Below are 27,184 nucleotides of genomic sequence, written 5' to 3'. Positions count from 1 at the left end.
CCTCCTACCTCTTCCCCCTCCCCCTCCTACCTCTTGCCCCCCCTCCCCCTCCTACCTCTTCCCCCCCTCCCCCTCCTACCTCTCTTCCCCCCTCCCCCTCCTACCTCTCTTCCCCCCCCTCCCCCTCCTACCTCTCTTCCCCCCTCCCCCTCCTACCTCTCTTCCCCCCCTCCCCCTCCTACCTCTCTTCCCCCCTCCCACCTCTCTTCCCCCCTCCCCCTCCTACCTCTCTTCCCCCCCTCCCCCTCCTACCTCTTCCCCCCTCCCCCTCCTACCTCTTCCCCCCTCCCCTCCTACCTCTTCCCCCCTCCCCCTCCTACCTCTTCCCCCCTCCCCCTCCTACCTCTTCCCCCCTCCCCCTCCTACCGCTCTTCCCCCCACCTCTCTCCCCCCCCTACCTCTTCCCCCCCACCTCTCTTCCCCCCCTCCCCCTCCTACCTCTCTTCCCCCCCTCCTACCTCTCTTCCCCCCCTACCTCTCTTCCCCCCCACCCCTCCTACCTCTTCCCCCTCCCCCTCCTACCTCTTCCCCCTCCCCCTCCTACCTCTTCCCCCTCCCCCCTCCTACCTCTCTTCACCCCCTCCTACCTCTCTTCCCCCCCTCCTACCTCTCTTCCCCCCCCTCCTCCTACCTCTTCCCCCCTCCCCCTCCCTCCTCCTACCTCTTCCCCCTCCCCCCTCCTACCTCTTCCCCCCTCCCCGTCCTACCTCTTCCCCCTCCCCCTCCTACCTCTTCCCCCCTCCCCCTCCTACCTCTTCCCCCCTCCTCCTCCCCCTCCTACCTCTTCCCCCCTCCCCCTCCTACCTCTCTTCCCCCTCCTACCTCTCTTCCCCCCCTACCTCTCTTCCCCCCTCCCCCTCCTACCTCTCTTCCCCACTCCCTCCTTCCCCCCTCCCTCCTTCCCCCTCCTTCCCCCCTCCCCTCCCCTCCTCCCCCCTCCCATCCCTCTTCCCCCCTTCCCTCCCTCTTCCCCCCCTCCCCTCCCTCTTCCCCCCTCCCCTCCCTCTTCCCCCTCCTCCACTCCCTCGTCCCCCCTCCTCCCCTCCCTCTTCCCCTCCTCCTCTCCCTCTTCCCCCCTCCTCTCCCTCTTCCACCCCTCCCCTCCCTCTTCCCCCCTCCTCCTCCCTCTTCCCCCCTCCCCCTCCTTCTTCCCCCTCCCCTCCCTCTTCCCCCCCTCCTCCCCTCCCTCCTCTCCCTCTTCCCCCCTCCTCCTCCCTCTTCCCCCCCTCCCCCTCTCCTCCCTCTCTTCCCCCCTCCCCCTCTCCTCCCTCTCCCCACCTCCCTACCCCCTTCCTCCCTCTCCCCCTCCTCCCCCGCTCCTCCCCTCCTCCCCTCCTCCCCCTCTCTCTCCCCCCTCCTCCCCCCTCTCTCTCCCCCCCTCCTCCTCCTCTCTCTCCCCTCTCCCCCCCTCTCTCCCCCCTCTCCCCCCCTCTCTCTCCCCCCTCTCCCCCCCTCTCTCTCCCCCCTCTCCCTCTCCCCTGCCCGAGCCCTCATCCCCCGCTCCAATCCCTCTTTCCGCCCCGGGGCCCGGGCCTCGGCACCTGGATGAACGCGTTCCCCTGATGCCGTTGGCCGAGGCAAACACCCGCAAAGACATGGCCCAGCCGAGTCCAGCGCCCCGGTCAGCTCGAGGTCCACAGCCGTTGTTCGGCCGCAAGCCACAAAGCACCCGAGCCCAGCGCCGGCGATGGCTCCACGGAGCTCCGTGCCGCCCCACGCACTGACATGGCCCCGCCCTCCCGAGCTGGCTTGAAGAGCGCCGATTGCGGCTGTGAGAGACGGCCGGCGGGCCCGGTTGCCGGGGTAACCCTTCCCGCTCTCCAAGCGCCGCCCGAGATCTGCACTCCCGAGAGCCCCGCCCCCACCGCCCGAGCCGAGCGGGGAACAGAGAGACACGCCGCGTCTCAGCTGCTCCTGCTGCGCGCGCACCCTTTACTAAGGTAGCGGTGCTCGGCTGAGGCCCGCCCCTCCATAGCCTTCACAAAGATGCCGGCGATCGGGGGCCGCTTGTTGACTGGGGCCGGGAGGTGCCTAGCTCGGGCGTGGGTGCGGAGGAGAGGCCGAGGCTTCGAGGCCTACCTGGAAAAATGGGGAAAGGTAGGAAAATTAATGAGATTAGATAAAAGATTTAGAAAGTAATTAACTTTTTTTAAAAAAAGATGTGTTTTAAAAGCAACGTTTTTTTGAAAGACGCAGAAAGCGGGAAAAAGAAAGGAAAAGTTTGGAATCAAGATGGCGGCGACTCACCTCGGTTCAGAACGATAAGGCCCGCCCACACACGCACCGATTGGTCGACCGTCAGGTCACCAAAGCGTAGGATTGGTCAATCGTCCCCTCACTCGACCGTAGGAGGGCCCGGCCGCACGCGCCAGGAACCCGGCGTACGATTGGTCGGCCTCGAGGTCACTCTATCGCTAATGAGTGGATAATGAGATGCTAATGAGCGGAATGTTGAACGTTTTTTGGATACCGCGGGCGCGATTTTTGTCCGGCCGAAACGTAAATACGCTTACGACCGTTTCGGAACGGTAAGCTTTCTTTCGACGAAACGCACACGTAGGTACGCTCTGTAACTTTTGAGCGCATAGCCGGACAGATGCACACGTGAGGACAGACAGACAGACAGATAGACAGACAGATAGACAGACAGATAGACAGACAGACAGACAGACAGACAGATCGATCCGTTTATATATATATAGATAGATAGATAGATAGATAGATAGATAGATAGATAGATAGATATATATAGATAGATACATGGTGTGCGGTAATCAAAATTTACATTTTTTCCTGACAAAATACTGCATCTATTAACATTTTAAGCATGCTACCTCCCTGTACTCTGTAAACTGCCCGCATTTTAAATCTCAGCTATTTGAAACCATACTAAAGACAGAAATTCCTCCTTTTGTAACAGTTACCTGTACGTCGATGATTATTTGTACCTGAAAACCTGTGGGAGTTGCGCAGGAATATTGAAGGTAAAATTATACAATGGGTCAAAAATTGCTGAAAAAGTAACGGTGTCTGAACAATGCACGAGGAAGAGATACCCCATGAATTGCAAATCTCCATAAGTTGCTGGCCAATTTGCACTGCTCTGCCATTAACTTTATGAAAACGACATCTCACCCTTAACCTCCTGTGATTTTCATGATGTTTTACATTTGCACAATTAATTGCGCATTAAACTCATCACAGAAAGTTAAGTCTAGTAATTATCAATGTAAGTACCAAGTACCTTTTTAACGATGTGATAATTGTCAATAACTGCCAATCAACCTCTCTTGCCCACAAAGTAAACAATTGTAAGTGTGGAGTCTCATTCCTTCAGGTTTTAATTGTTTTCGGAGATTTTAAAAATGTCAGATTTAAAATGTAAGCATTTTTTTCTTAATTTTCCTTTCTGTCTCTTTTTTTATCTCTCTCTTAATCCAATTTTGCTTTCCCTCTCTTTATTTCTTTTTCTGTACCTGATTCGACATTGAACTCACCCACTCTAACTCACCATCCTCCTCAATCCTTCCTCTGGTTATTTCTCAATCCTTTGATCTCATTGGTTAAGGAGAAACACTTTGTCCCATTGTTCACCGAGGTCCCACATGCTCTGTTGCCTTCGCCGTACCGTTAGCTGCTTGCACTTCCAGCAACTTTGTGGACAAAAATTTTAAAACCTAAACATGCAATTGTAAGTCTAACTAATGAGGCATGCCACGAGATGCCCCGCCCCACAAAATCCGGCCTAGTATTTGTTTTACTATGTACTGTAAGTTGAGGCAGGACAATGGTTATAAAAACTAAATTCCCAATTTGTGTAAAATACATTTTAAACACCAGGGCCTAGAAATTCAGTGGCGTTTGCGCCCACTTAGCGCCTGAGGAGGTGTTTTGCGCCGGAAGTGTTGTTGCGCCTGAAATTCAGTTCTGGGCAAAATTCGGCGTTAGCCGGTAGCGCTGTGCCGGCACCGATGACGTCATCGGTGTGCGCAGCGCCCCGGTTCCAACGCGATGCCGGCCCGACGCCCAAATTCAGTTGCGGCCGCCTCGCCCGTAGCGGCCGCAAAGAGCGTTTGTAAAACGGGGCCTTGCAGCTCCGAGAGGCCGGGGCGTAAAGGTGGAGGTGCGGCCGGCCGCTTTCCCGGCGGCCGCCTGGCCGGACCTTCCTCCCCGGACTCCCACACCACCACCCCCGCGGCATTGGTCTCTGACCCCCGCGAGCCCTGCACTTCTCCGTGGTGCCGGGCTCATTTGCCGGGGGAATCCAGCGGCGATCTCACGGCTGCAGGCAGCTCCTCCTTAAGAGAAGGAGGAGGCCTGCAGTACCCCAGCCTGCCACACCGCACCGGGTGGCGCTGCGGTAGCTGGACACCTGAAATTGACTTTCAGCGCCCCAAGCGGAGGCGGTCAAACCCTGCAATAGCGCCCGCCTCCGTCTTGGGGCGCTGCAACTGAATTTCAGGCGGGCGCTACGGGAATCCGGGCGCAGCGCAAACTTTCGGGCGCTAAACACCAGGCGCGGCGATAGGGAATTTCTAGGCCCAGGTCATAATAGCCCTGAATTTCCAACCAGAGGCTTCCTGCGTGCGGATGCCTCCGATTGGGAAAGATCTACGCACTTACCTGCTGGCTCCGTAGGTCCTGACACTTCCGATCCTGGGCCTCTCTCGGTGCGCACGTGCAGAAGCCCAGGTATCCCAGGGGCGTAGGCGGTTCACAAGCGTCACTGGGATCACGTGGGCCATCGGGAACCAATCAAAGAAGCGAATCCCCCTGCACACTTTTGACAGGTCTCTCTGCATATACCTGTCAAAAGTATGAATGGGGATCACTTACAAAACAGTTAAACATTAAATATATTTTTTAAAAATCATATGTATTTAAAATTAGTTAAAATTACATTAAATTAAATATTTTAAACAAAAATTTAATTTTTTGAAAAAAATTACTAAAGTTTTTATGGGGCTAAAAATAAACTTACCTTTTTTAAAAGTATTTTAAAATTATAAATGAGTGGAAATTTTTTTTTTTTTTTTAAACTCTTAGGCCTAGAAATTCAGTTGTTAGCACCAGCCGCTAGCGCCTTTAGAGGGCAAGAAGTGGGGCGCGAAGCGGCTAGCGAACTTCAGTCAAGATTTAGCGGCGGCGCAAAACCGCAGCGCCCGCTCAGCTGCGCGCGCAGATCCTGACGTCATTTCATGGTGCAACGCCCTTGGTGCGTCCCGAACCGGAACTTCGGTGGCACCCCCCTTCTTTGCGCCTGGCACTCCCAGCGACTGGTAGAGGGGAACGGTTCCCAGTCGCTGCGAGGCGCGGGGGGTGCTATTTAAAGGGGACTCCTCCTGCATTATAAGTGGCAGCGATTTTGTGCCAATCCTTCTGTTTGAGAGACAGATATTTGGAGAGAGACAAAGGGAGAGAGCTTTCTGCTTTGACTCAGCACTCGCACAGGTACTTCTGGCTTCAGGCCAGAGCTTTGCACTTGGATTTAACTTTCAGTGCCATAGCCTAGAGTCACCACATATAATGGAGGCTGCAATGGGTGGAAACGTTGGCTTTCTGCATTGCATTCAAAGGGCTCAGAGACGCCATGAGAGAGTGCCAATCATGGCCAGACGGAGAAGGGCCAACAGGCGTCGGCACAGGAGGCCTTACCCACCCAGGGTATACCGCCAGCAGTTCTCATATCTGAACATGTCTGAGGAGCAGTGTGTTCGGAGGCTGCGATTCAGAAGGGAGGTGGTCACTGAGATCTGCCACCTGCTTCGCAGAGATCTGCAGCCACAGCTGAGGAGCAGGACGTCGCTGTCGGTGGCAGTGAAGGTGACGGTGGCTCTCAAGTTCTATGCCACTGGCTCCTTCCAATCCGTTACTGGGAACATTGCCAACATCTCCCAGTTCGCGGTACATTGCTGCATCCGCCAGGTGACCAATGCCCTTTTCAGAAGGAGACGTCAGTACATCTCCTTCCCCATGACCCTGGACAAGCAGCAAGAGCGTGCAATGAGATTTGGAAGAATAGCGGGCTTCCCCATGGTCCTGGGCGTTGAACTGTTGAACCAGCAGTGATCAGGCCTTGCTTCGGGGCTGCAGTGTGCAGGGCGTTGCAGCCAAACAAATCGACCCTCCCCCTTTAAGAGCTGACCGGCGCCAGCGTGTCTGCCTTCAATCAGCAACTTGCCGCACCTGCGCTGTGCTCGCCCTCGGTGTTAGCGCCTCGGCTCGCCGGCTTAGTGCCTTATGATAGTCGTGCATCGCCTGCTTTAGCGCAGCAGCAACCTCTTGGGGCGAAGCAACTCAATTTCGGCGAAGGTGGCGCTAAGTTGTGCCGGGCGCTAAATTTAGCGAACGCCCGGCTGTAGCGCCCCAAACGTGGCGATACTGAATTTCTAGGCCTTATGCTTTTACCAGGCATAAGATTTTTAAAGGTTTTCAGCGGGTGGAGGTTGTGCAGAAAGCGTAACTCTCCACCCGCAGGGGCCCTTCTTCTGGGCAGGCGGATGACCTAGAATCATAGAATCATAGAAAGTTACAGCACAGAAGGAGGCCATTTCGGCCCATCGTGTCTGCGCCGGCCAACAAAGAGCTATCCAGCCTAATCCCACTTCCCAGCTCTTGGTCCGTAGCCCTGCAGGTTAGAGCATCCCAAGTGCACATCCAAGTACTTTTTAAATGTGGTTAGGGTTCCTGCCTCTACCACCCTTTCAGGCAGTGAGTTTCAGACCCCCACAACCCTCTGGGTGAAGAAATTTCCCCTCAAATCCCCTCTAAACCTTCCAACAATTACTTTAAATCTGTGCCCCCTGGTTTTTGACCCCTCTGCTAAGGGAAATAGGTCCTTTCTATCCACTTTATCTTTGCCCCTCATAATTTTATACACCTCAATAAGGTCTCCCCTCAGCCTCTTCTGTTCCAAGGAAAACAGACCCAGCCTATCCAGTCTTTCCTCATAGCTAAGATTCTCTACTCCCAGCAACACCCATGTAAATCTCCTCTGTACCCTCTCTAGTGCAATCACATCTTTCCTGTAATGTGTTGACCAGAACTGCACGCAGTACTCTAGCTGAGGCCTAACTAGCGTTTTATACAGTTGAAGCATAACCCCCCTGCTCTTGTATTCTATGCCACGGCTAATAAAGGCAAGCATTCTGTATGCCTTCTTAACCACCTTATCTACTTGGTCTGCTACCTTCAGGGATCTGTGGACATGTACTCTAAGGTCCCTTTGTTCCTCTACACTACTCAGTGTCCTACCATGTAATGTGTATTCCCTTTCCTTGTTGGCCCTCCCCAAATGCATTATCTCACACTTCTCTGGATTGAATTCCATTTGCCACTGTTCTGCCCACCTGACCAATTTATTGATATCTTCCTGCAGTCTACAGCTTCCTTCTTCAGTATCAACCACACCGCCGATTTTAGTATCATCTGCAAACTTCTTAATCATACCCTGTATATTCAAGTCTAGATCATTGATATATACAACAAAAAGCAAGGGACCTAGTACTGAGCCCTGCGGAACCCCACTGGAAACAGCCTTCCAGTCACAAAAACACCCATCAACCATTACCCTCTGCTTCCTGTCTCCGAGTCAGTTTTAAATCCAACTTGACACTTTTCCCTGGATCCCATGGGCTTTTAACTTCATGACCAGTCTGCCATGTGGAACCTTATCAAAAGCCTTGCTAAAGTCCATATAAACTACATCACACCCACTACCCTCATCTACCCTCCTTGTTACCTCCTCAAAAAATTCAGTCAAGTTTGTCAGATACCATCTTCCCTTAACAAATCCGTGCTGACTATCCTTGATTAATCCGTGTCTTTCTAAATGAAGATTTATCCTGTCCTTCAGAATTCTTTCCAATAATTTTCCCACCACCGAGGTTAGGCTGACTGGCCTGCAATTACTCGATCTATCCTTTTTTCCCTTTTTAAACAAGTGTACCACATTAGCAATCCTCCAGTCCTCAGGCATCACACCTGAAGCCAGAGAGGATTGAAAATGATGGTCAGGGCCTCTGCTATTTCCTCTTTTACTTTGCTTAACAGCCTGGGATACATTTCATCCGGGCCTGGGGATTTATCCACTTTTAAAGCTGCTAAACCCCTCAATACTTCTTCTCTCACTATGTTTATTTCATCTAATATTTCACACTCCTCCCCGCTGATAGCAATGTCTGCTTTGCCCCTCTCCTTTGTGAAAACAGACAAAGTATTCTTTAAGAACCCTACTGACGTCTCCCACCTCCACACAGATTGCCCTCATGATCTCTAATAGGTCCTACCCTTTCTTTAATTACCCTCTTGCTCTTAATGGCCCAGAAATTCGGGTCGGGGGCTTCCCGCGGGTGCAAGCCCCTGACCTGCACTTACCTTGCGCGCCGGCAGTTGAGCTGTAGGGCCCCGTGGAATTCCGATCCGGGGCCTGGCCCAGCTGCCGGTGCGCAGTGCTTGAGTGTCCCAGGGGTGCAGTTAGTTCATAAGAACATAAGAACATAAGAAATAGGAGCAGGAGTAGGCCAATCGGCCCCTCGAGCCTGCTCCGCCATTCAATAAGATCATGGCTGATCTGATCCTAACCGCCAATCCACTATCACAGAACCATCTCCTGAATCTAACAGAATTAGACACATGAAATAGGAGCAGGATCAGGCTACACGGCCCCTGGGCCCGCTCCACTACCCACAGGGCCATGACCGATCCGAACCTAGACTCATGTCCAAATTCCTGCCCGCTCCCCGTAACCCTTAATTCCCTTTACTTCTAGGAAACTGTCTATTTCTGTTTTAAATTTATGTAATGATGTAGCTTCTACAGCTTTTTGGGGCAGCATATTCCATGGACCTACCACCCTCTGAGTGAAGTAGTTCCTCCTCATCTCAGTTTTGAAAGAGCAGCCCCTTATTCTAAGACTATGCCCCCTAGTTCTAGTTTCACCCATCATCGGGAACATCTACCCCGCATCCACCCGATCCAACCCCTTCACAATCTTATATGTTTCAATAAGATCGCCTCTCATTCTTCTGAACTCCAATGAGTAGAGTCCCAATCTACTCAACCTCTCCTCATATGTCCATCCCCTCATCCCCGGGATTAACCGAGTGAACCTTCTTTGTACTGACTCGAGAGCAAGTATGTCCTTTCTTAAGTATGGACACCAAAACTGTACGCAGTATTCCAGGTGCGCTCTCACCAATACCTTGTACAACTGAAGCAATACCTCCCTATTTTTATATTCTATCCCCCTAGCAATGAAAGCCAACATTCCATTGGCCTTCTTAATAACTTGCTGCACCTGCATACTAACCTTTTGAGTTTCGTGCACCAGGACCCCCAGATCCCTTTGTACTTCAGTACTTTCCAGTTTCTTGCCATTAAGATAATAACTTGCTCTACAATTTTTCCTGCCAAAGTGCATAACCTCACACTTTCCAGCATTGTATTCCATCTGCCAAATCTCTGCCCGCTTACTTAGCCTGTCGATGTCCCCTTGCAGGTTTTTTATGTCCTCCTCACTCACTACTTTCCCTTCCATCTTAGTATCATCTGCAAGCTTTGATATGTTACACTCGGTCCCTTCCTCCAAATCATTAATATAGATTGTAAAGAGTTGGGGACCCAGCACTGACCCCTGCGGAACACCACTAGTTACTGATTGCCATTCCGATAATTCTGTTAGATAGCCAATCCTCTATCCATGCCAGAATATTACCCCCAATCCCGTGATTTTTTATCTTAAGCAATAATCTTTTGTGTGGCACCTTGTCAAATGCCTTTTGGAAGTCTAAATACACTACGTCCACTGGTTCCCCTTTATCCACCCTATACGTTACTTCCTCAAAGAACTCCAGCAAATTTGTCAAACATGACTTCCCCTTCATAAAACCATGCTGACTTTGTCCTATTAAATTCTGATTATCCAAATGTCCTGTTACTGTCTCCTTAATAATGGACTCCAAAATTTTACCTACCACAGATGTTAGGCTAACCAGTCTATAGTTTCCAACCTTCTGTCTACTGCCCTTTTTAAATAAGGGTGTTACATTAGCAGTTTTCCAGTCTGCTGGGACCTTTGCCGAATCCAGGGAGTTTTGGAAAATTATTACCAATGCATCCACAAACCCTACCGCCACTTCCCTCAAGACCCTAGGATGTAAGCCATCAGGTCCAGGTGATTTATCCTCCTTGAGTCCCATTATTTTACCGAGTACCACTTCCTTAGTGATTTTGATCGTGTTTAGCTCCTCCCGCCCTTTAGCCCCCTGTTTGTCCAGTGTTGGGATATTCTTAGTGTCTTCTACTGTAAAGACTGATGTAAAATATTCATTCAGTGTTTTTGCCATCTCCATATTTCCCACCATTAATTTCCCGGTCTCATCCTCTAAGGGACCAACATTTACTTTAGCCACCCTTTTTCTTTTTATATAACTATAAAAACTCTTACTGTCTGTTTTTATATTTTTTGCTAATTTACTTTCATAATCTATCTTCCCTTTCTTAATCAATCTTTTTGTTATTTTTTGCTGTCTTTTAAAGTTTTCCCAATCCTCTATCCTCCCACTAGATTTGGCTACCTTATATGCCCTTGTTTTTAGTCGAATACTATCCTTAATTTCTTTACTTAGCCACGGATGGCTGTCTTTTCTTTTACACCCTTTTCTTCTCAGTGGAATATATTTTTTTTGGAAGTTATAAAATAACTCCTTAAATGTACACCACTGATCATGTATCGTCTTACCCTTTAATCTATTTTCCCAATCCACTCTACTCAATTCCGCTCTCATACCTTCACAGTCTCCTTTATTCAAGCTTAGCACGCTTGTTTGAGATCCAACCTTCTCACCCTCTAATTGAATATGGAATTCAACCATGTTATGGTCACTCATTCCAAGGGGATCCTTTACTAGGACATTTTTAATTAATCCCATCTCGTTACACAGGACCAGATCTAAGGTTGCTTGCCCCCTGGTCGGTTCAGTTACATACTGCTCAAGAAACCCATCCCTAATACACTCAATGCATCCCCTGGGATCACGTGGGCCATGGGCAGCCAATCGGAGGAGGGAAAAGCCCATTCATAAGTCTTGACAGGAAGACCTGTCAAGACTTATAAATACTACGGCCCCAAAATAGCAGCAAAGCTTCAAATACATTTTTTTTTAAATCACACTTTTTAAATAAACTATAAATTACATTAAATAACTATTTTAAACAATAATTTAAATTTTTGAAAAAAATAATTTTATATTCTAACGGGGCTAAAAATAAACTTACCTTGCTTTAAAGTATTTAAAAATAATAAACCTGTGGAAAAAATGATTTAATTTTAATTAATTGACCATTTATCTTGTAAAAAGCAGGCCTTATGCCTGCTTTTTACATTTCTAAATTCTAAAGACTTACCCTCCTGGGAAAACCTGTAAAAAAAATGTAAGTTCAAAGCGCACGCGCAGACTCCCCCATGCACGCGTTCGACCTCTGAACCCCTTCGTTCAGAGGAACGGAAGTGCCGGTTTCCTGCGCATGCGCAGTTCATGCAGGAAACCGGCACTTCCATTGGGCCCACGTGTGAGTACCCCGTGCGTACTCACTCGTGGAGACCCGAATTTCTGGGCCAATATATTTATAAAACATCTTTGGGTTTTCCTTGATTTTACTTGCCAAGAATTTTTCATGCTCTCTCTTTGCTTTCCTAATATCCTTTTTAATTGCACCCCTGCACTTTCTGTTCTCCTCTAAAGATTCTGGAGTATTTCGCCCTTAGTACCTGTCATACGCCTCCCTTTTTTTCTTTATCCTACCCTGTATGTCCCTAGACATCCAGGGGGCTCTAGATTTGTTAATCCCACCTTTTTTCTTTAAGGGCACATATTTGGTCTGAACCCTCCGGATCTCCTCCTTGAATGCCTCCCACTGCTCTGACACTGATTTACCTTCAAGTAACTGTTTCCAGTCCACTTTGGCTAAATCCCCTCTGAGCTTAGCAAAATTTGCTTTTCCCCAATTTAGAATTTTTATTCCTGGTCTATCCTTGTAAATTTCCACAACTACCTTAAATCTAACAGAATTATGGTCACTGGCACCAAAATGCTCCCCCACTGATACGCCTTCTACCTGCCCAGCTTCATTCCCTAAAACTAAGTCCAGAACTGCCCCCTCCCTTGTTGGGCTTGCTACATACTGGCTAAAAAAGTTCTCCTGGATGCATTTTAGGAATTCCGCACCCTCTATACCCTTCACACTAATTTTATCTCAGTTAATATTGGGGTCGTTGAAATCCCCTACTATTACTGCCCTATAGTTTTTGCACTTCTCAGAAATTTGTCTACATATTTGTTCTTCTATCTCCCTCTCACTGTTTGGGGGTCTATAGTACACTCCCAGCAGTGTGATCGCCAATTTTCTGTTTTACAATTCGACCCATATGGCCTTGTTTGATGATACCTCCAACATATCATCCCTCCTCACAGCTGTAATAGTTTCTTTAATCAATACCGCGACCCCCACTCCCTTTTTACCTCCCTCTCTATCCTGTCTGAAAATCCTGTAACCAGGAATGTTGAGCTGCCATACCTGCCCCTTTTTCAGCCACATCTCTATAATATCATAGTCCCAAGTATCTACCTGTGCCCTCAGCTCATCTGCCTTGTTCGCTATACTCCTTGCATTGAAGCATATACCATTTAGTACAGGCAAACCTCCTTGTTGACTAATATCTAGCCCTTGATTCCTCTGTCCTTCCAATTTACTTTCTATGTTTTTGTTTTCCAATTCCAGTTTTTCTTCCCTACCTATTGACTCTATAGTTAGGTTCCCATCCCCCTGCCAAGCTAGTTTAAATCCTCCCCAACAGCACTAGCAAACCCTCCCGCAAGGATATTGGTCCCGTTCCCATTGAGGTGCAACCCGTCTGGCTTGCAGAGGTCCCAACTCCCCCAGAAACAGTTCCAATTCCTTAGGAATCTAAAGCCCTCCCTCCTACACCATCTCTCCAGCCATGCATTCATCTGCTCTATCTTCCTATTTCTGTACTCACTAGCATGTGGAACTGGTAGTAATCCGGAGATTACTACCTTTGAGGTCCTGCTTTTTAACCTCTTTCCTAGCTCCCTAAACTCTGCCTGCAGGACCTCATCCCTCTCCCTACCTATGTCGTACGTACTGATATGGACCACAACCTCTGGCTGTTCACCCTCCCCCCTCAGAATGCCCTGCAGCTGTTCAATGACATCCTTGACCCTGGAATCAGGGAGGCATCAAACCATCCTAGAGTCACATCTGCAGCCACAGAAATGCCTGTCTGCTCCCCTAACTATGGAATACCCTATCACTATTGCTCTCCCTCTCCTCTTCACAACCCCCGCCCCCCCACCGCCTGTGCAGCTGAGCCTTCCATAGTGCTGTGAATTTGGCACTGGCTGCACTCCCCAAAGGAACCATCGCTCTCGCCAGTACTCAGCACCGAATACTGGTTGGTGAGCAAGATTGGCTCAGGGGACTCCTGCACTACCTGCCTGGTCATCCTCTTCTGTCTGACGGTCACCCATTCCCTCTCTGCCTGCACACTCTTAAGCTGCGGGGTGACCACCTCCCAAAACGTGCTATCCATGTAGCTCTCAGCCTCACGGATGCACTGCAGTGACTGCAGCCGCCGCTCAAGCTCCATAACCCGGTGCTCGAGCTGCTGTAGCTGGCGACACTTCCCGCACATGTGGTCATCCAGGCCACGGGAGGTGTTCATGACTTCCCACATGGCACAGGATGTGCATTCCACGGGTGTGAGCTGCCCTGCCATACCTCTAATTAGCAGACTATTTACTAACCTAGCTGGAATAAACTTAAAACTTTAAGAAAGCCAAGTAATAACACTTACCAGATACTCACCAATCAGCTCCCTCTTTTTGAACATTTAGTTTTTAATCCTGGCTCTTAATTTAAACCAATGCCCAAGATAAAGAGAGAAATACTAACCAACCAATCACGTCCCTGCTTTCCTGTGATGTCACTCCTTGTTTTTCTTGTCACGTCCGCTGCCTCCGCAGGTTTTAGTGCATGTGCTTTGCATGCCTGAAACCGGTGCTTGTGAGGCCCCTACGGGTGCGTACACACCTCGTACACACCCATGGGGGTCAGAATATCCAGCCCATTATATTTAAGCCCATTGTAGGTGTTGAATCCGTGATTCTTAAAGTATGATGTTTTCCAATAACTACACGGAGGCTGTAACTTAACAATCAACAGGTGTTTACTGGAGGAGGGTCGTCTAAATCTGACTGAATCTACAAATGGACTATTTCAGTTTAATGTGCATGTTAAAGTGTTAATTGTTATTTGAACATTATGGGTACTGCTAATCTAAAAGGGGAGGAATTGTCGGCTTCTCATTGCTGTGCTGGAATTGTTTATCCTCAACATTTCTTCGCACATTTGGTCTAAGCAAATCCAGACGAGATCTCAACCTTCGGTTAAAGAACATCGTGGCCGGGGTCAGGTTCGTAACTGCATGTGTCGCATTTCTGTAGGCTAACAGGAAATTGTCCACCTTATGCTGTAGTGGAATTTCATCATCGCACATGGCCTTTATCGCCTTTTTAAAGATTTGTACGAACCTCTCAGCCAATCCATTTCTGGCTGGATGATACGGGGCGGATGTGTAATGCCTTACCCCATTCCTTCTCATAAATTTCCGAAACTCTTCGGACACAAACTGTGGTCCATTATCAGAGCAAATCTGCACTGGCAAGCCGTTCCTGGCAAATATGGTCCGTAGGACTGCAATCATTTTCTCTGTAGTGGTTGAGGACATTTTGATCACCTCAGGCCATTTCGAGTGAGCATCCACTGCTATTAAGAACATTGAGTCCATGAATGGACCAGCAAAATCAATATGCACCCGTTGCCATGGAGAGGAGGGCCACTCCCATGGGTGTAGAGGGGCATGTGGTGGTGCATTTTGGACCTTCTGGCATCCTGAGCAGCTCTTGGTTAGGTCCTCGATTTGTTGATTGATCCCCGGCCACCACACATAAGCCCTAGCAAGGCTTTTCATTTTCACCCTTCCCAGATGACCTTCGTGAAGCTCATTGAGCACTCTCTCCCTTAACTTGGGTGGAATTACCACTCGGGATCCACACATCACTGTCCCCTGACATACTGACAGCTGTTGTCTTCTGGATGAGAATGCTGGCACAGTGAGTCGCCATGTGTTGGCCATCCCCTCACCGTCAAATCATATACCCGAGACAGTGTCGGATCATTGCGGGTCTCCTTCTCTATATCCGCGTTAGTTACTGGCAATCGTTCAATTATTGACGAATAAAATATCTCGATAGGGTCCACTGCTGGTGCTTCCTCCACAGTAGGCAGTGGCAGGCGTGATAGCCCATCAGCGTTTCCATGCTGTTTCGTGCCTTTATATTCTATTTAATATTGGTTCACCCCTAGAAAAAGGGACCATCTTTGTAACCGTTGTGCAGTCATCACCGGAACGCCCTTCTTTGGATTGAAGATGGAGACAAGTGGTTGGTGGTGAGTCAGCAAGGTGAACTTCTGCCCGTGCAGATAGTGGTTGAATTTTTTTACTCCCCATACTAGGCTGAGGGCCTGCCTGTCAATCTGGGCGTAGTTGCGCTCAGCTGAGGTTAGTGACCGAGACGCAAAGGCTACTGGCCTCTCCAAAGCGTCTGGGAATTTGTGCGACAGCACCGCTCCAATACCATAGGGTGATGCATCACATGCCAACCGAATTGGTAGTGCTGGGTTGAAATGGGCCAACACCTCTTTTGATGTGATCAATTCTTTGCACTTCTGGAAAGCTCGTTTAAATTCGTCATTCCACTTCCATGGTACCCCCGTTTACAGTAGGGTGTTCAGTGGGTGTAATACTGTAGACAAATTTGGTAAGAACTTATGGTAGTAGTTTACCAGCCCGAGGAACGACCTCAGTTGTGACACATTTTCCGGTGCTGGAGCCTTGACTACTGCCTCAATCTTTTCAGGGGACTTATGTAACCCCTCTTCATCAATAACGTGGCCACAATATGAGATCTGCTTCTGGAAAAACTCGCACTTGTGGCGATTTGCTCGTAGCCCATATTCCTTTAATCTAGTGAGCACCTTCTCCAGGTTGGCGAGGTGATCACTGTCATTTTTGCCCATGACCAGGACGTCGTCCAAATAACACTGGGTCCCTGGAATCCCTTGCAGGCCTTGATCCATTGCCCTTTGCCAAATAGCCGGAGCCGATGCTACCCCGAACACCAGCTGGTTGTATTGGTAGAGACCTTTATGAGTGTTGATTGTGAGGTATTGTTTTGAGGCTTCTTCTACCTCCATTTGCAAGTACGCCTGGGCCAGATCAATTTTGGTGAAGCGTTTACCTCCAGATAGTGAGGCGAAAATATCCTCAATCCGTGGAAGCGGATATTGTACCGTGTGAAGGACTGGGTTCACTGTCACCTTAGAATCCCCACAGATGCGGACCTTCTTTGGTTCCCCAGGCGTATTACTCAACGACCTCTTCATTACAGGAACGACGGGTGTAGCCCACTCACTCCAGTCTACTTTGGACAGTACTCCTGAACGTTCCAACCCTTCCAGCTTTGCTTCGACGGCTGGACGGATCGCATAAGGCACCGGTCTGGCCTTAAAAAACTTTGGGCTTGCATTTTCCTCTATTTTAATCGTTGCTGTTATGCCTTTTAATGTTCCGAGTCCCTCCTGGAACACTTCTTGTGCATCAGTTAGCATTTTTGACAGTCGTCCAGGTGTGACGTCGTCATCCTTTTTGGCCTCAACCTTCAGTGCCTGCATGGAATGCAATCTAATTGTATCTTCCGGGTCCATTCACGTCCTAGTAGTGGTGGTCCTCCATCTGGCAATACATATAGGTCCATTTTAGGTATTTCCTGGCCTTTGTATATTACTTTCACCCTTATTTTTCCTTTGGGGTAGACTTTTTTGCCCCGTGTACGTCTTCAAGACAATCTCTGTAGCTTTCAAGGGTATATGTGAAAATAGCCGCTTGTAGCCCCTTTGGTTTATGACTGTTAGGGCTGATCCTGTGTCCAATTCCATTTTCACTTGTACTCCGTCTATCTTGAGTGTGACCCAGATAGTCTGGTGATCCTCCATTTTGGTTACCTTATGTAGTTTCAGACAACCCAGCTCCTTGCTTCCGGAGTCTGTATCACTTTTCTGTTTGTCTGAACTACTGTCCATCACCTTATGTACCTTTTTGTACTTCTCCTGTGGAGATTTCTTGCTGTTGGTTTTCTTCCCTGACCTGCAGACTCTTGCTATGTGTTCTGCTTTTCCACACTGTCTGCACACTTGGTCCTTGAACCAACAATCCTTCTGGTCGTGTGTTGTTCTGCCGCAGCGATAGCACTTCCCTGCTCCAGATGACATTTCATTGGTGCCATATTCTTGCGGTCTCCGTTGTATCTCTGCAGCGCCCCGTGCGGCTGCTTCGTGTGATACTGCCATGCTGAAAGCCTTGTCCAGCGTAACATCCTTTTCTGATAGAAGCCGTTTCTGGGTTCCTTCACTTTGAAGCCCACACACAAACTTGTCCCTTAACGTATCTGCTAGTCCCACTCCAAACTGGCAGTGTTGCGATAGCTTGCGCAGTTCCGTTAAGTACTCAGCATTACTTTTGTCTTTATGCTGGTTCCTTTTGTGGAACTTAAATCTTTCTGCTATCAGCAGCGGCGTGGGGTTTAAGTGGTCCTGTAGGATTTCCAGTATGCTTTCGAAATTCTTATCCACGGGCTTATCTGGGGTTATTAGGTTTCGCAGTAAGCCATAAGTTTTTGCACCCATGGAATTTAACAAAACCAGTGCTTTCCTTGCATCTGGCACTTCATTCGCCCTGCAGTACACCTCCATGCGTTCCACATATGTCGCCCAATCTTCGACTTCATTGTCGAACGCAGTGATGCCGCCACTCTTCGGCATCCCTGGGTGTGATTTAACTATCTAAAATGGCGTCTCCCATGCTCTCCCTTCTTCTCCGCTGGCACAAAATGGCGTCTCCCGCGCTTTCCTTTCTTCCCGCACTCGCCCTTCTTCTCCGCTGCGGCTTCTAAAAATGGCGTCTCCCGCGCTCTCACTTCTTCTCCGCGGCTCAATGGCGTTTCCCGCGCTCTCCCTTCTTCTCCCCGCAGACGCTGTTCAGCCCTTGAGCCCTGGCTGTGCTCTGCGAGTTCTCCTGTGCGCCTTTCCCGTTGCCGCCGCTCGGTCCTGAACCCGGCTGCTGCTTTACCCTCTCTCTGTTTTGTTTTTCCTCGACGCTGCTCGGTTTTGAACCCCCGGCTGCGCCCTGTGCGCTTCACCCTCTCTCTTACCCCGTCGATGCTGCTCGGCTTTTTCTCTGCCGTCGGTCGGCTCCAGCCGCCGCTGTCTGGGAAGGGTCTGCGCTGTACCTGTTGCCAGTCTGTTGCTGGATCGTCGTGGCTGGGGAACCAAGCCCGGCTCTCAACAGCCTCCCCTGCGATGTTCACTCTCTGCCGGATGACTGGGCGGTTGCTCGTGGTCGACGCCCGTGCTTCTGGCCTCGACTTTCTTCCACCGCCCTCCCGGAGCGAATCCTTGAAGGGAAATGCAGAGTTGCAGGTAGATTCGAATCGACCTCATCGCCACTGTTGAATCCGTGATTCTTAAAGTATGATGTTTTCCAATAACTACACGGAGGCTGTAACTTAACAATCAACAGGTGTTTACTGGAGGAGGGTAGTCTAAAGACTAACAGTACAGAGGCATGCTCAAGGCTTATATACAGGTGTGGTCACTGCCGGTACTACAGTATACAGGAGCTGTAAAAGTAGTTCTCTCTTAAAGGTACATACACTACAGTAGGCATAAAATAAGCATTATTTTTGTGCGCTGTGATGAAGGTGGGAAGAGGCTCGTGTGGAGCATAAGAACATAAGAAATAAGAGCAGGAGTAGGCCAGTCAGCCCCTCGAGCCAGCTCCGCCATTCAATAAGATCATGGCTGACCTTCTACCTCAACTCAACTTTCCTGCACCTCCCCATATCCCTTGATTCTCTTAATATCCAAAAATCAATCGATCTCTGTCTTGAACATGCTCAACGACTGAGCATCCACTGCTCTCTGAGGTAGAGAATTCCAAAGATTCACCACTCTTTGTGTGAAGAAATTTCTCCTCATCTCAGTCCTAAATGGCCAACCCCTTATTCTGAGACTGTGACCTCTGGTTCTAGACTCCCTAGCCAGGGAAAACATCCTCCCTGCATCTACTCTGTCAAGCCCTGTACGAATTGTGTATGTTTCAATGAGATCACCTCTCATTCTTCTAAACTCCAGAGAATATAGGCCTAGTCTACTCAATCTCTCCTCATAGGACAATCCCCCCATCCCAGGAATCAGTCTGGTGAACCTTTGTTGCACTCTCTCTACGGCAAGTATATCCTTCCTTAGGTAAGGAGACCAAAACTGTACACAATACTCCAGGTGTTGTCTCATCAGGGCCCTATATAATTGCAGTAAGACATCTTCTTTACCCTTATACTCAATTCCTCTTGTAATAAAGGCCAACATACCATTTGCTTTCCTATTTGCTTGCTTTACCTGCATGTTAACTTTCAGTGATTCGTGTACAAGGACACCCAGGTCCCTCTGAGCACCAACATTTCCCAATCTCTCGCCATTTAAAAAATACTCTGCTTTTCTATTTTTCCTATCAAAGTGGATAACTTCACATTTCTCCACATTATATTCCATTTGCCATGTTCTTGCCCACTCACTTAATCTGTCTATATCTCCTTGAAGCCTCTTTGCATCCTCCTCACAACTTACATTCCCACCTAGCTTTGTATCATCAGAAAACTTGGATATATTACATTTGGTCCCCTCATCCAAATCATTGATATAGATTGTGAATAGCTGAGGCCCAAGCACTGATCCTTGCAGTACCCCACTAGTTACAGTCTGCCAATCCGAAAATGACCCATTTATTCCTACTCTCTGTTTTCTGTCTGTTAACCAATCTTCAATCCATGCTAGTGTATTATCCCCAATCCCATGAGCCCAAATATTGTTCAATAACCTCTTGTGTGGCACATTAACAATGCCTTCTAAAAATCCAAATACATCACATCCACTGGTTCCCCTTTATCTATTCTGCTAGTTAAAACCTCAAAAAACTAACAGATTTGTCAAACATGATTTCCCTTTCACAGGTCCATGTTGACTCTGCCCAATCCTATTATTATTTTCTAAGTGCCCTGTTACCACGTCCTTAATAATAGATTCTAGCATTTTCCCTACTACTGGTGTCAGGCTAACTGGTCTGTAGTTCCCCATTTTCTCTCTCCCTCCTTTCTTAAATAGTGGGGTTACATTTGCTACCTTCCAATCGCGGAAACTGTTGTAGAATCTATGTAATTTTGGAAGATGACGCCCAATGCATCCATTATCTCCATAGACACCTCTTTTAAATCCCTAGGATGTAGGCCATAAGGTCATGGGGATTTATAGGCTTTCAGTCCCATTAATTTCTCCAGTACTTTTTTTTACTAATACTAATTTCTTTCAGTTCCTCATTCTCGCTAGACCCTTGATTCTCCACTATTTCCGAGAGGCTTTTGTGTCTTCTTCTGTGAAGACAGACACAAAGGGCTGGATTTTGTCAATGGGGGCGGGACTGCTGGTTGTCGGGTTCCAGTCCCGCCTCCAACGATGTCCGGCCAACCCACGCTGTTTTCCCTTGATTGACCTTGTTAAGCCCGCCCTGCGACAGAGAACGCAGTGTACAACATTTCATCCGTCAAAATGTTTTGACAAATGAATTGTCAGCGTTTGACAGCTTTGAGAACCTGTCAAACACTGACAATCTCTGTTCTAAGGTGAGCCCTTGTACTGAAGGCGCACCAAACCTCTTTTCCCAGCAGAAATCAGATGGCTGCAGCATCTGAGAATGGAGCAGCCATTCTGTCATCTCTGCCATTGAGATGCGGCACCTCTGGATCCCCAAGGGTTGAAGCCTGCAGGAAGAAGCAAAGGTAAGTAAACTTTTTCTAACACTTTACACTTATCTCTCATACTTACCTCTCCACACTTGCACCCATCACTCACCTCCACAGCAGACTTTTCGATCCCTCGCCCCCAACTGCACACCTCGCTGAGCCTGGCGAGGTACGCAGCCATCGGGAAGCTCGCACTTGTAGGGGTAAAATGGGGATAAGCCTCTTAACTACCTGTTAACTACCTGTTAACAGGCAGTTAATTGGCTGTAATCCCCTTCCCATCTCGAAGAGACGGGTCCCTGTGCGAGTCGAGGACCCGCCTCCTGGGAAGATGGCACGAAGGTGGGTTGGGAGCGGGGTCGGTACCCGCTCCCAGTTTCTGCCATTTTCCCTGCAGTCCCGCCTCCATACCTGCCTCCCCAGGGCTAGCAAAATACCCCCCAAAGTATTTGTTTAATTTCTTTGCTATTTCCTTATACCCCATTATAATTTCTCCTGTCTCAGCCTGTAAGGGACCAACATTTACTTTCTTTTCCTTTTTACATACCTATAGAAGCTTTTACAGTCTGTTTTTATGTCTCTCACTAGTTTACTCTCATTCTATTTTCCCTTTATCAATTTCTTGGTCCTCCTTTGCTGAATTCTAAGGTGGAAAAATTCAGTTGGTTGCGCCTCCAATTAGCACCTTAAGAGGGTGCTAATGGGACGCAAACCAACTAGCGCCCAGGCGCGGCACTGCCCACGCCTCCCGCAAAATTCAGCGGGAGGTTAGTGGTGGCGCTAACCGGTAGCGCCCTGCGGTGCTGCGCCACTGGCGATGACGTCATTGGCATGCACAGCGCCCCGCTCACGCCCCGGCCACGGTCTTCGGGAGCGCCCCCTGACTAACCGCCAGATGCTATGTCCGATGGGGTCAGGGGGGCGTACCTGCAGCCGGGGAGGTACAATTTAAAGGCGAGGTGTGGGGCGGCCATTTTTGTTGCTGGCTGCCTGCCAGCACCTGCCTGCGCTACTGTCCCAGACCTCCTGAAACCCCCCCCCCCCCCCGCTGCGGAGTGCTAGCTGTGCTCTAGGAGCCTGGCACTTCTCTTGAGTGCCGGGCTCTTTTGCCTCCACTCCCGAGCCCCAGGGGCCCAGCTGGGCCCCAGGTCGCGCTGCACAGGGCCCCTCCCCTTTAAGAAGGGGAGGAAGGCCTGCAATACTGCGGCACATCTGCTGCAGCAAATAACGCAGCAATATTGACTCGCAGCGCCCAAAAGGGATGCAGGGCGCTTCCAGTAGCACTCCGCTTCCCCCTTGGGGTGCAACCACTCAAGTTCCAGCGCGGGGGTGCTAATTTTTCTGGGGCGCTAAAAGTAGCGCCCTGGCGAAGTTAGCACCCCAATTGGGGGTGCTACTCAATTTTTAGCCCTAAATTCCCTCCCAATCCTCAGGCTTACTACTCTTTTTGGCAATCTAATACTATCTTTAATTTCTCTTGTTAGCCATGGTTGGACCATTTTTACCATGGTGTTTTTAATTCCTTAAGAGAATGTATATTTCTTGCAAATTATGAATTATTTCTTTAAATGTTTACCATTGCTTTTCCACTGTCATATCTTTTAATCTAGTTTCACAACCTACCTTAGCCAACTCGCCTCTCATACCTACTTAGTTTGCTTTGTTCAGGTTTAGGACCCTAGTTTCGGACTTAATTAAATCACTCTCAAGCTCAACATAAATTTCTATCATATTATGATTACTGCTCCCCAAAGGCTCCTTTACTACAAGGTTATTAATTAACCCTGTCTCATTGCACAGTACTAGATCTAAAATAGCCAAATCCCTCATAGGTTCCTTGACATACTGATCCAGAAAACTATCTTGAATGCATTCCATCAACTCTTCCTCCGCACTATTTCTGCACATTTGGTTTGCCCAGTCTCTATGAAAGTTAAAGTCTCCCATGATTACTGTATTACCCTTGTTACAAGCATCTCTAATTACCTGATTTATACTCTGCCCGATACTACAACCACTGTTAGGGGGCCTATAGACTACTCCCACTAGTGTTTTCTGCCCTTGTTGTTTCTTAGCTCCACCCAAACTGATTCTACATTTTGTTTTTCTGAGCCAAGGTCCTTTCTCTCTACTGTCTTTATTCCCTCCTTTATTATCAGGGCTACCATTCCTCCTTTTCCATTCTGCCTGTCTCTTCTAAAAGTCAAATATCCTGGAATATTTATTTCCCAACCTTGGTCACTCTGCAACCACATCTCTGTAATGGCTATTAAATCAAACCCAATTATTTCTAGTTGCGCTATTAATTCATCTGTTTTGTTGCGAATGCTTTGTGCATTCAGATATAGTAACTTTAGCTTTAACTTTTTTCTATTTTTCCCTGATGTCACTTTAGTCACTAATGCCCTTTTACCTTTATTAATCTTTCTGTCCCTTCCTGACCCACTCTGCTTATCTTTACCTAGATCACTACTCTGCTCTACAGCCTTGACATTTCTCTTACCGGCATAGTCCTTTTGGGTCAAGTGGCCTGTTTCCGTGCAGTAAAATTCTATGTAATTAACTAGATGCAGATTTCTGAATGGGGTGGGGAGGTGGGAATGCTGGGGGGTGGGAGCACAGGCCAACCAACAAACCTGCCTAACAACATCAATTTGAGGCCCAGGCCCTCATTTTCCGCAGTTTTTAACTGCGTGCCAGTCCTATTACTGCCGGCTGGGCTGACTTAAAATTCGCTCAGTTGAATGCTGCCTTGATGTTGAAGGCAGATACTGTAATCTCTCCTCTGGCATTTAGCTCTTGCATCCATGTCTGGCTCAAGGCTGTGTTAACGTCTGGAGCCGAATGGTTCTGGCGGAACCCGAACTGAGCATCGGTGAGCAGCTTATTGGCGAGTAGGTGTTGCTTTATGGCACTGTTGATGAATCCTTCCATTATTTTACTGATGAATGGGAGGAGGCTGATAGGGTTGTAATTGGCTAAGTTACATTTGTCATGTTTTTTGTGGATAGGACAAATATGGGCAACCTTCCACATTGTTGGGTAGATGCCAATGTCATAGCTGTACTGTAACAGCGTGACTAGGGGAGTGACTAGCTCTGGTGCACAGGCCTTCAGCACTTCCATCGGGATGTTGTCAGGGCCTATAGCCATTGCGATGGCCAATGCATTTAGCTACTGGAGGAGGCCAAGCGGGATCATACACCCAGCAAACTCTTCAGCCTTGTCTCTTGCACTCTTGCTGGGGTCCACCATGGTTGAGCATGGGGATGTTCATGGAGCCTCCCCCTCCTCCTTCTGTTAGTTGTCTGGTTGTCCACTGCTATTCTCGACTGGATGTGGTAGGACTACAGGGCTTTGCTCTGATGCATTAACTGTGGGACTCCTTAACTATGTCTATAACCTGCTGCTTTTGCTGTTTGGCATACAGGTAGCTCACTGTAGTAACTTCACTAGGTTGGTACCTCACTCGAAGGTATGCCTGATGTTGATCCTGGCACACCCTTCTGCACTTCCCATTGAACCAGGGTTGGTCTGTTGGCTTGATGGTGATTACAGAATGAAGGATATGCCTGGCTAAAGAGGTTACAGATTGTGGTAGTATATAAGAACAAAAGAACATAAGAAGTATGAGCAGGAGTAGGCCATACGGCCCCTCGGGCCTGCTCCGCCATTCAATAGGATCATGGCTGATCTGAACCTAGACTCACGTCCACTTCCCTGCCCGCTCCCCGTAACCCCTAATTCCCTTATCAGCTAGGAAACTGTCTATCTCCATTTTAAATTTATTTAATGTCACAGCTTCCACAGCTCTCTGAGGTAGCAAATTCCATAGATTTACTACCCTCTGAGTGAAGAAGTTTCTCCTCATCTCAGTTTTGAAAGGGCAGCCCCTTATTCTAAGATTATGCCCCCTAGTTCTAGTCTCACCCATCAGTGGAAACATCCTCCCCGCATCCACCCGATCAAGCCCCCTCACAATCTTATATGTTTCGATAAGATCGCCTCTCATTCTTCTGAATTCCAATGAGTAGAGGTCCAACCTACTCAACCTTTCCTCATAAGTCAACCGCCTCATCTCCGGAATCAACCGAGTGAATCTTCTCTGAACTGCCTCGAGAGCAAGTATATCTTTTCTTAAATATGGAAACCAAAACTGTATGCAGTATTCCAGGTATGGCCTCACCAGTACCCTGTATAACTGAAGCAAGACTTCCCTGCTTTTATACTCCATTCCCCTTGCAATAAAAGCCAAGATTCCATTGGCCTTCCTGATCACCTGCTGTACCTGCATACTAACCTTCTGTGTTTCATGCACCAGGACCCCCAGATCCCTTTGTACTGTAGCACTTTGCAGTTTCTCTCCATTTAGATAATAACTTGCTCTTTGATTTTTTCTGCCAAATTGCATAACCTCACACTTTCCAACATTATATTCCATCTGCCAAACTTCTGCCCACTCACTTAGCCTGTCTATGTCCTTTTGCAGGTTTTTTATGTCCTCCTCACTCACTGCTTTCCCTCCCATCTTTGTATCGTCAGCAAACTTGGATATGTTGCACTCGGTCCCTTCCTCCAAATCGTTAATATAGATTGTAAAGAGTTGGGGTCCCAGCACTGACCGCTGCGGAACACCACTAGTCACTGATTGCCAACCCGAGAATGAACCACTTATCCCAACTCTCTGCTTTCTGTTAGATAGCCAATCTTCCACCCATGCCAGTATATTACCTCAAATCCCGTGATTTTTTTATCTTGTGCAGTAATCTTTTGTGTGGCACCTTGTCAAATGCCTTTTGGAAGTCCAAATACACTACATCCACTGGTTCCCCTTTATCCACCCTGTTTGTTACGTCCTCAAAGAATTCAAGCAAATTTGTCAAACATGACTTCCCCTTCATAAAACCATGCTAACTCTGTCCGATTAAATTATGCTTATCCAATTGTCCTGTTATTGCTTCCTTAATAATGGACTCCAACATTTTACCAACCACAGATGTTAGGCTAACTGGTCTATAGTTTCCAGCCTTTTGTCTACTTCCCATTTTAAATAAGGGCATTACATTAGCAGTTTTCCAATCTGCTGGGACCTTTCCTGAATCCAGGGAGTTCTGGAAAATTACCACCAATGCATCCGCAATCCCCACCGCCACTTCTCTCAAGACCCTAGGATGTAAGCCATCAGGTCCAGGGGATTTATCTGCCTTTAGTCCCATTATCTTACCGAGTACCACCTCCTTAGTGATTTTAATCGTGTTTAGCTCCTCCCCCCCTATAGCCCCCTGTTTGTCCAGTGTTGGGATATTTTAGTGTCCTCTACTATAAAGACTGATACAAAATATTTGTTCAGCGTTTTTGCCATCTCCATGTTCCCCAGCACTAATTGCCCGGTCTCGTCCTCTAAGGGACCAACATTCACTTTAGCCACCCTTTTTCTTTTTATATAGCTGTAGAAACTCTTGCTATCTGTTTTTATATTTTTTGCTAGTTTACTTTCATAATCTATCTTCCCTTTCTTAATTAATCTTTTAGTTATTCTTTGCTGGCTTTTAAATGCTTCCCAATCTTCTATCCTCCCACTAGATTTGGCTACTTTATATGCCCTTGTTTTCAGTCGGATACTATCCTTTATTACTTTACTTAGCCATGGATGGCTGTCATTTCTTTTACGCCCCTTTTTCCTCAGTGGAATATATTTATCTTGAAAGTTGTGAAATATCTCCTTGAATGTACACCACTGTTCATGTACCGTCTTACACTTTAATCTATTTTCCCAGTCCACTTTAGTCAACTCTGCTCTCATACCTTCATAGTCTCCTTTATTTAAGCTTAGTACGCTGGTTTGAGATCCAACTCTCTCACCCTCCAACTGAATTTGGAATTCAACCATGTTATGGTCACTCATTCCAAGGGGATCCTTTACTAGGACATTTTTTATTAATCCTGTTTCATTACACAGGACCAGATCTAAGATTGCCTGCCCCCTGGTTCGTTCAGTCACATATTGCTCAAGGAACCCGTCCCTAATGCACTCTATGAACTCTTCCTCAAGGCTGCCATGCCCAATTTGATTTGTCCAGTCAATATGAAAGTTAAAATCCCCCATGATTATAGCTGTTCCCTTATTACAAGCCCCAACTATTTCCTGATTTATACTCCGACCAACAGAGTTGCAACTGTTAGGAGGCCTA

The 27,184-nt window shown here is 48.0% G+C and overlaps 1 protein-coding gene across 1 annotated transcript in view; it reads right to left on the bottom strand.

The window, feature by feature from the left end:
• Window positions 1-27,184, bottom strand: part of valopa (vertebrate ancient long opsin a) — a 107,258-nt gene that overhangs the window by 17,462 nt on the left and 62,612 nt on the right. The gene's annotated exons all lie outside the window — the stretch shown is intronic.

Source organism: Somniosus microcephalus, chromosome 8 (assembly GCF_052327205.1).
Source record: "Somniosus microcephalus isolate GS21.2 chromosome 8, FLI_Smic_1.0, whole genome shotgun sequence".
Taxonomy (NCBI): domain Eukaryota; kingdom Metazoa; phylum Chordata; class Chondrichthyes; order Squaliformes; family Somniosidae; genus Somniosus; species Somniosus microcephalus.
Note: the sequence above shows the minus strand (reverse complement) of the source record. Positions and strands in the feature narration are given on the sequence as shown.